Genomic DNA, 8,179 nt, shown 5'->3' on the forward strand with positions numbered 1-8,179 from the left:
AATAGTTAATATTCCAAGAACTAACATAGCCCATCAGCAGAATCACTGAGATCCGAGATCAAAATAGCATTCCTTTATTTTTTAATTAAAATAATTTACATTAATTGTAGTTTAATTTAAATTAATTGTTCGGGAAGTCTTGAAGTCTTCAGAAAAATCTAACATGGGCTCCCCTTCCGCTTTGTGGTGCTTACCTTTGCTTCTGATTTGCGGCTCCCCAGTTATGTGGTGATTCCCGGTGGCATGCACTGCTCTGTGGATCTCCTACGTGTCCCCAAATTGTGCACTTGATGCTATTTTTCCATTCCACTCAAATGATCCCTGTGCCAAAGTTGTGGTAAGAGCCTCCAGCTTGCTTATCTTCTGCTTCTCAACCAGAACATAACACAAGCAAAACTGCTTGTTGCCTCGTTTTTCTCGTAGGCCTTCCAATGGTATAGCTCTGTTTATCTGACTCTCTTGTCCCATTCCGCCCCGCCCACCCCACCCCCCTTCTTCCCCATCTCTGCTCAATGAGGGCCCCAGGACAGGAAGAAAAGCCATGCTTCTTCCTTCCTTCCCTTCACCATTTTTGCCAAACTCAACAGATAGACTCAAATTCCTCTTTCCTCAAAAAGAAGTCTTTCACCATCTAATTGGCGGCTAGTGAGTTAAGATGTAGCTTTTGGTTTCCCAACATCGTCAGGATGTTAGTGCTAGTCTTTTGTGATCTGGGACTCCAAACACCCCCAAATTAATACTATGTCCTCCGCATAGGCCCTGGCTCTGAGAGAAAAATACCTCCATTCCACAGGTGTTAATAAATGCCTTCTGGCGTCAAAACCGTAACAATAACAACAGCAGCAGAAGGTCACTGGAGCTTTGCTTGGTGCCTATTGGAGCAGGGTCAGTTAAATCACACTATATCTCACCCCCACTGCAGCTACACACTGAAAAATTCAATTTGCATGTGCGCACACACACACAAAGTTGGCGTGAGAATTCTAAGTGTTTTTATTCTTTAACCATAGTATTGTGACAAAAAGCATGGAGCATAAAGTAAAGAACATGGAGATCAGGTTCCCAGAGTATACATAATTTCTTAACCACCAGTTATTTAATTTGTCTACATCTCACTATCCTCATCTGTATAAAGAGAGAAGATTAGTATATACCTGACTGGGAGGTTGTAAGGATTAAATGAGAAACTGCATGAATACAGTGCAGTGTCTAACATAAGCATGCAATAAGGTGACTGTTATTGTTATTAGTCTCTCTCATCTCAAAATATTGGATGAGGAGCAGATGTAGCTCAAGCAGTTATGTGCCCACCTTCCTCATGCAAAGTCCTGGGTTCAGATTCTGCTGCCTCCTGAAAAAAACAAGCAAAACAAATTAAAAAACCAACTCAGGGAAGCCAATGTGGCTCAGTGGTTAAGCACCAGCTTCCCACATACAAGGCCCCAGGTTCAGTTTCCAGCCCCGAGTACCTTAAAAAAAAAGAGATGAACTTAGACCCTTGAGACTTCAAACTAATTTTATAAATTAGGAGTTCAAATCCATGAAAATCCTAACAGAATTCTTAAGACACGTCCCAGTGCTAAACATCATCAGCACAGTAACTTCCAGGCAATTGTTTTGGGAGGTGTACCTCTGAGCCTTATGTGATCATCCTAGTTAAGAAGGTGGAGGTTGACCTCTGAATGTCCTTGATTCTACACTTTCCAACCTGGCAGGGTTATCTTGAGAATACTCTCTGTTTTCTTTGCTGGCATTTGCATAGTTTTCAGGTCTAGCTGTCCCCTAAAGTCAATAATGACTTGCAAAGATATGTTTATTTTGCCTTTAGTACTATTGGAATTCTGTAACCTTGGGTTAAAATAGTTCCCAAACGTATTCTTTCTGAAGGGCAAAGTCAAGGGATTCCCACCAACTATTTTCTCTTTAGGAATAGGCAGAGGGGACCATAAGAAACAGGACAAAGCTGCTGCTGTTCAGGTTCTGAGAAGTTTGACCCGTCAGACTTCACAGTGAGACTCTTGGTTCTTCCAGCGCAGCGTTCCCTTTTAGCTGAGGAATGTGTCACAAGAGGAGAACTTGGGCTAAGCTCTGGGGCAGCCATGGAGAGTTGGCCATTATGGACACTGAATCACTTTCTTTTTCCTTGGTGCCGCCTCTCTGTGGATAACAAACTTAACATTATATTTCCTTCAATGTAAACTAACACAGAACTTCTCCAATCTGATCACCTAACATTCCTGAAATCTGTAACAGTAAGCGAACCCTTGTAATCACAAGGAATTCTTGCGTGAGGTTTGCTTAGCTACGCAGTGTCTGAAGCACTCATTGACTTCTCTTGACAACCCTCTGAGGTTAGTGCTTCATCATTCCCTTCTTAAAGGTGAGGAGATTGAGGCACAGAGAGAGGGGGATCATGCAGCTGGTCAGTGGAAGGGCTGCGAAGTGAAGGCAGGTATCCTGGTTCCAGAATCCAGGCTCATAACCCCTGGGTTCAGTGGCCTCTAAGATGGTCCCAGTGGCCACATGGCATGCCCTCGTGGGGGGTGAGCTTCCTGACTTGCTTCTAATGAGTGGAATACAGCAGAAGGAATGGATGCCACTTCCCAGATGAAGTTTAAAAAAGACTGTGGGTTCCATTTGGGGCACCCTCTCTTGCTCTCTCTTGGGTGGTGCACCATCAAGGTGGCTCCTCGAAGCAGTCCACTGTCATGTATGAAGCGGCTCCGTGGAGGAGCCCAAGTGAATGAACTTGGAAGCAGGTGCTCCAACCCCAATCCAGCCTTGACATCACTGCAGCCCTACGTGAGACCTGAGCCACAGGCCCCAGCTAATCATGTCCTGATTCCTGACCCACAGAAACTGTGAGTTAACGAATGGTTACTGTTTGGGGGTAATTTGTTACACAGCAAAAATACAACCACTAACCCATATTGCTACAGTTTGCTTGCTTGCTTGCTTGTTAGTTTGAAACAATACAAGATGCTATAATTAGAAGTTGCATTTCTTACTAAGGTCTACAGTTAGTAAAGACATTCAGCTATTTGTTTTTGAATATTCTGACTCCAATCTCTGTCACAAACCCTCTAGTTTTATAGATGGAATGCTTAATCTCAGATAGACAAAATAATTTTCTTAAGACCTCTGGGTTAATGTGTAAGAGAGCTAATATTTGAACCCAGGCTTGGCTGCAAATTAACACCCTTTGCCCTGCACCGTGCCCCAAGATACTCTCAGGAAAGGAACAGCTGGGGTTAGCAAATGCAAGTAAAACAAAGACATAACCATAGATCCCAGAATTCACTAAATGGTGTAAAAAAATGGTCCAAGCTCTCTGTAACAGGCAGGACTATATTGGCTCTTGTGGCCAACCAGGCTGCCTCTGAGGCCCTGACGGGAGCTCGGCTTGGATAGCTGAACGCAGCAGTCCTAAAAGCCTTGAGCGTGGTAGCCGAGCACAGCTGTCACCATCCAGTCTGGCTGAGGGCCCTGGTCAGTCACTTAGTACCCAGGAAAATTTGTTGAGTACAAAAGGGTGTGAAAGCAACTGTAACATTTGGAACATAGCCTGCCGTAAACACACAATGACATTTAATCATGAGCTGTACTAGGGGAGAAATGCTTATAATTAACTAGGAAAACAAATTCCTAAGCCATGATCATTTGTTAATTCTATGTCATAGCTAGAATCTGAGAAATATGTATACTGGGTAGAAACTAATAAAGAGAAGTTCTTCTTTCAGCATACAACTGCCTGTATGCGTGTGCTTTCTTCATGCATCTGGGTCTTGCTGGACAAGGCTCTTCCCACTTCTGTACCCCAACAGAGTATGGATAAAGCAGTGGGTTCCAGGGCACGAGAAAGTAGACACATACCTTCATACATCCATGGGGCTGAAGGGGGGCTGGGATCCCCAGGAGCAGACAGCAGAAATACAGAGGCAGTGGTGTCTGGGGAAGAGCAGAGTTTCCAGAAGAGTGGAGAGAAGAAACCATTTGAGAGCAGACATGACATGTTTGTTATCTCCCATGAGACAAGTGCTGGGGACTACTAGAATTCTTGTGCCAAGAGGAGAGAGTGTGTAGGCGGCTGAGGTTTCTGTCCCATAGGTGAGGTCAGGAAGACTTTAATATCACGTGTTGTTGGGCATTCGACTCCAGGGAGACATGGATGTGACATGTAATGAGTCTGCAAGCCTCATGCAGTCCTGTTATTGTCTGAAAGTGATTCTCAGTGAGTCCAACTCTAGAGCTCTTTTACTCTTTAAATATACAGGATGAATCATTTCATAGATGAATTGCTTTGCACATATGTATATGAAAACAAAAATATATTTTCCTGTCCATTTGCCTAGATTGATAAGTTCTACATCTAAGTTACTTCTAACGATTTGATTCTTTACCAGCTCCAAGGATTGCATGTCATCTGAAGACGTCAAGTTTCTTTTGGATATTCCTTGTCCCAGCATATGAAGATATTAAATTATTCTGAGATAGGCAAAATAATGTAGCCCTGAAATTGTCCCCATGCTAAGTCTCCAAACCTGGGAATATGCTAGGTTTCATGGCAAAACAGTATTAAGGTTGTAGATGGAATTTGGGTTGCCAATCAGATACCTTGACATAAGAAATTATCTCAGAATATCCAAGTGGGATCAGTGGCTATGGAAGTTGTTGAGGGCAGGAAGAGGGAAGAAGAGGTGTGATATGGGGCATTTTCAGGACTTGGAGTTGTCCTGAATGATATTGCAGGGACAGATTCAGGACATTATAAATCCTGCCATAACCCACTGAATGGACTGGGAGAGAGTGTAACCTACAATGTAAACTATAATCCATGTGGTGTAGCAGTGCTCCAAAATGTACTCATCAAATGCAATGAATGTGCCACAATGATGAAAGAAGTTGTTGATGTGGGAAAAATGGGGGGTGTGAGGTATATGGAAACCTCATATTTTTTAATGTAACATTTTGTGTGATCAATGCATCTTTAAAAAAAAAAAAAAGGGTAGCAGACTTGGCACAGTGGTTAGGGCGTCCGTCTACCACATGGGAAGTCCACGGTTCAAACTCTGGGCCTCCTTGACCTGTGTGCAGCTGGCCCATGTGCAGTGCTGATGCACGCAAGGAGTGCCATGCCACACAGGAGTGTCCCCTGCATAGGGGAGTCCCATGCGCAAGGAGTGTGCCCCGTAAGGAGAGCCGCCAAGCACGACAGAAAGTGCAGCCTGCCCAGGAATGGTGCCGCACGCACGGAGAGCTGACACAACAAGATGACACAACAAAAAGAAACACAGATTCCCGTGCCGCTGACAACATCAGAAACGGACAAAGAAGAACACGTAGCAAATAGACACAGAGAACAGACAACAGGGGAAGTGGGAGGGAGAGAAATAAATAATAATTTAAAAAAAAATTTTTTTTTTAAAAGGGTGCTTATGAGTGGAAGAGGGAGGCAGCAGGGAAAAACTCGAGAGATGGCAGTGTGAAGACTCAGCCTGACATTCTGGACATTTGAAGATGGAGAAATGGGGCCATGAGCCAAGGAATGTGGGTGACCTCTAGAAGCTAGAAAAGACATGGAAATGGATTCTTCCCTGGAGTCTCCAGAAATAACCAGTCCTGCTGACACCTTTGATTTGGTCCCCTGAAACCCATGTCAGGCTTCTAGATAATAAATTTGTGTGGTTTTTAAGCTACAAAGCCTGTGGTAATTCGTTACAGCAGCAATAGAAAACCAGACAAAGATTAAATGGTGCCGCACCAATGCCACACAACTTCTTCATTCATGCCTATTTCATGATGGTTAATTTCTTGAAATGTATCAAAGACTTTCTGAAGTTCTAAGTGTATTCACTGCTTCTCTTTATCCTTTTCCTCGCTCAAAAAGCCCGTTCATCACACGTACCTCACTGAAATTCCTGGGACAGCCTGAGTTTCGTTCAGTACAGCCATCCCCAGGTTGCAGGTTCTGTGAGCTTGGGCAGGCAGGGGGATGCACCACAGGGAGTCTGTCAGCCTCGGCCTGTCAGGGTCTTTTTCTTTTACTCTTTTTTCCTTTTCTTCCTTTTTTTCCCCTTCATCTGTGTGTGGTATTTGCATGTGTGGTGTGTGTGTGGTGTGTATTGTGCATGGTATGTGGGGGGGGGATGTATGGTGTGTGGTATGTATATGCATGGTGTGTGTGTGGTGTGTGTGTGTGCAGGGCGTAGTGTTGATTGTGTATATGATGTGGGACTGTATATGTATGGTATGGGCGGTGTGTGTATGTGGTGTGTGTGATTTGTGTGTGGTGTGTGTAGGTGTGTAGTGTGTATGATCTGTGTATTGTGTGTGGTATGGTGTGTGTATTTATGTGTAGTGTATGATATGTGTGTACATGATGTGTAAGTGGTGTCTGGTGTGTAGCATGGTGTGTGTGGTGTGGTGTGTGTATATGGAGTGAGTATAGAAGGGTGCATTATGTGGTGTGTGTGTGTAGTACATGGGATATGTGTATGTGTGTGGTCTGTACAGTGTATGTGATTTGTGTGGTGTGTATGTTGTATAATATGTGGAATATGTGTGTGGTGCAGAGTATGTTGTATGTGATATAGAGTATGATGTGTGTGTGGTATGTGTATAATATGTGCTTGTGTGTTGTATTTATGTGTGTGTTGTGTATGTCATGTGTTGTGTGCTATTTGTGTGTGTGGTATATGTTATATGTGTATTGGTGTGTGATTTGTGTGGTGTGCCGTTATGTGTTGTGCATGTAGTATGGGGTGGTGTGTATGTTGCATATGTTGTGTGGTGTGTTGTGTGTGGTGTGCTGTTTGTTTTGTATGTGTCATATTGTATTTTGTGTGGGTTGTGCTTTATGTGTAGGTTTGGGGGTTGTGGTGTGTGTGATGTGTGTGTGGTGAGTGTGTGTTGTGTGTGTGCTGAGAATGTGGTATATATGGTGTGTGTGTTGTTTGCATTATATGTGTTGTATGTTTTGTGTGAGGTGTGCATGGTGTATCTGTGTAAAGAAAATCCATTTGCAGTCTTCTCATTGTTTGGCACAATTTAATATATTCTGACCAGAAGTTTTTTCCCTCGATTCCTACAAAATCATCAATAGATTTCATCTGGGTTCTGTTATTTTAATTTACATTTCATCAATGTAGCTTAGAACAACTGAGGGACTATAATATGATCATGTCCCTCCTACTTGTCCATTTCATGGATAAATTTGATAGTAAGAATCTCTTTAATATTTCCTCAGTGAAAATAGAGGCAAAGAATGTATCTAATCTGTGAATCATCTGCTATCTTCCTTAAGTCATTGTCCCAGAATCATGGAAGGGTCTCATGGAATCTTCCTTTGAGACTTTGGCATTCACAATGTTCATCATTACAGAAGGTTCCCCCAAAGCCATACCATTTACTGCTGAGTGGTTTTCCTACTGAGGCTATGTACAGAGGCGAGGTCCCTTGCCTAGGGAGTGGCTCCTCGCCATCAGCTTGCCACCACCATCTCGGCTTAGCTCTAGTTCTTTGTGGCAGTCATATTTTTCAAGAGAGTTACATGTTACATTGGCATTTATAAATTTAAGCAGTCCTGGAAATGCATCTCAAAGGGTCAAGGGGCTAGCTAACCTTTTGTTGTTGTTCACCTGTTTCTGAGTTCTTCCAGCAAGCTTCTCAAAGTCCTTTGGCCTGCCATCTAAATTTGGATATATTTCATTATTTGAAAATGCTTTTTCCCTGATGTCATTTTGCATGAGTGCAAAGCATTACTTAAATCATGTGTGTGTTCTAAGCATGCTTTATCTGGGCAAGACTTCAGTTTTCTACATTCTTAATAATCCACCTCACCACTGTCCTTAAGTGACCACAGATTCAAAAGCTCTCTGAGTTATCAAATATGCAGCACTAGTTGCACCATTTCACCAGAGGTAACCAAGGTATGCACTTTGTAAACCACTATTGACTCTAGGTCTCCTGCCAAAATGAGACAGCACTGGAAGGGACCCAAGGAGAGTTTTCAGCTTGGAGCCCTGAGCCCTAGGGTTGTTTTGCAGGATTCATACAGCAAGCACAAGTTGATAAGGGCAAAAGCATTTGGTGAGTAAAACAAACAGCTGCAAAAAAACAACCCCTAGTTGTTTTGTAAGGGAGCAGTCAGAGAGTCCAGTCCCTGAACTGGGCCATGCCT

The sequence above is a fragment of the Dasypus novemcinctus genome, chromosome 14, assembly GCF_030445035.2.
Source record: "Dasypus novemcinctus isolate mDasNov1 chromosome 14, mDasNov1.1.hap2, whole genome shotgun sequence".
Taxonomy (NCBI): Eukaryota; Metazoa; Chordata; class Mammalia; order Cingulata; family Dasypodidae; genus Dasypus; species Dasypus novemcinctus.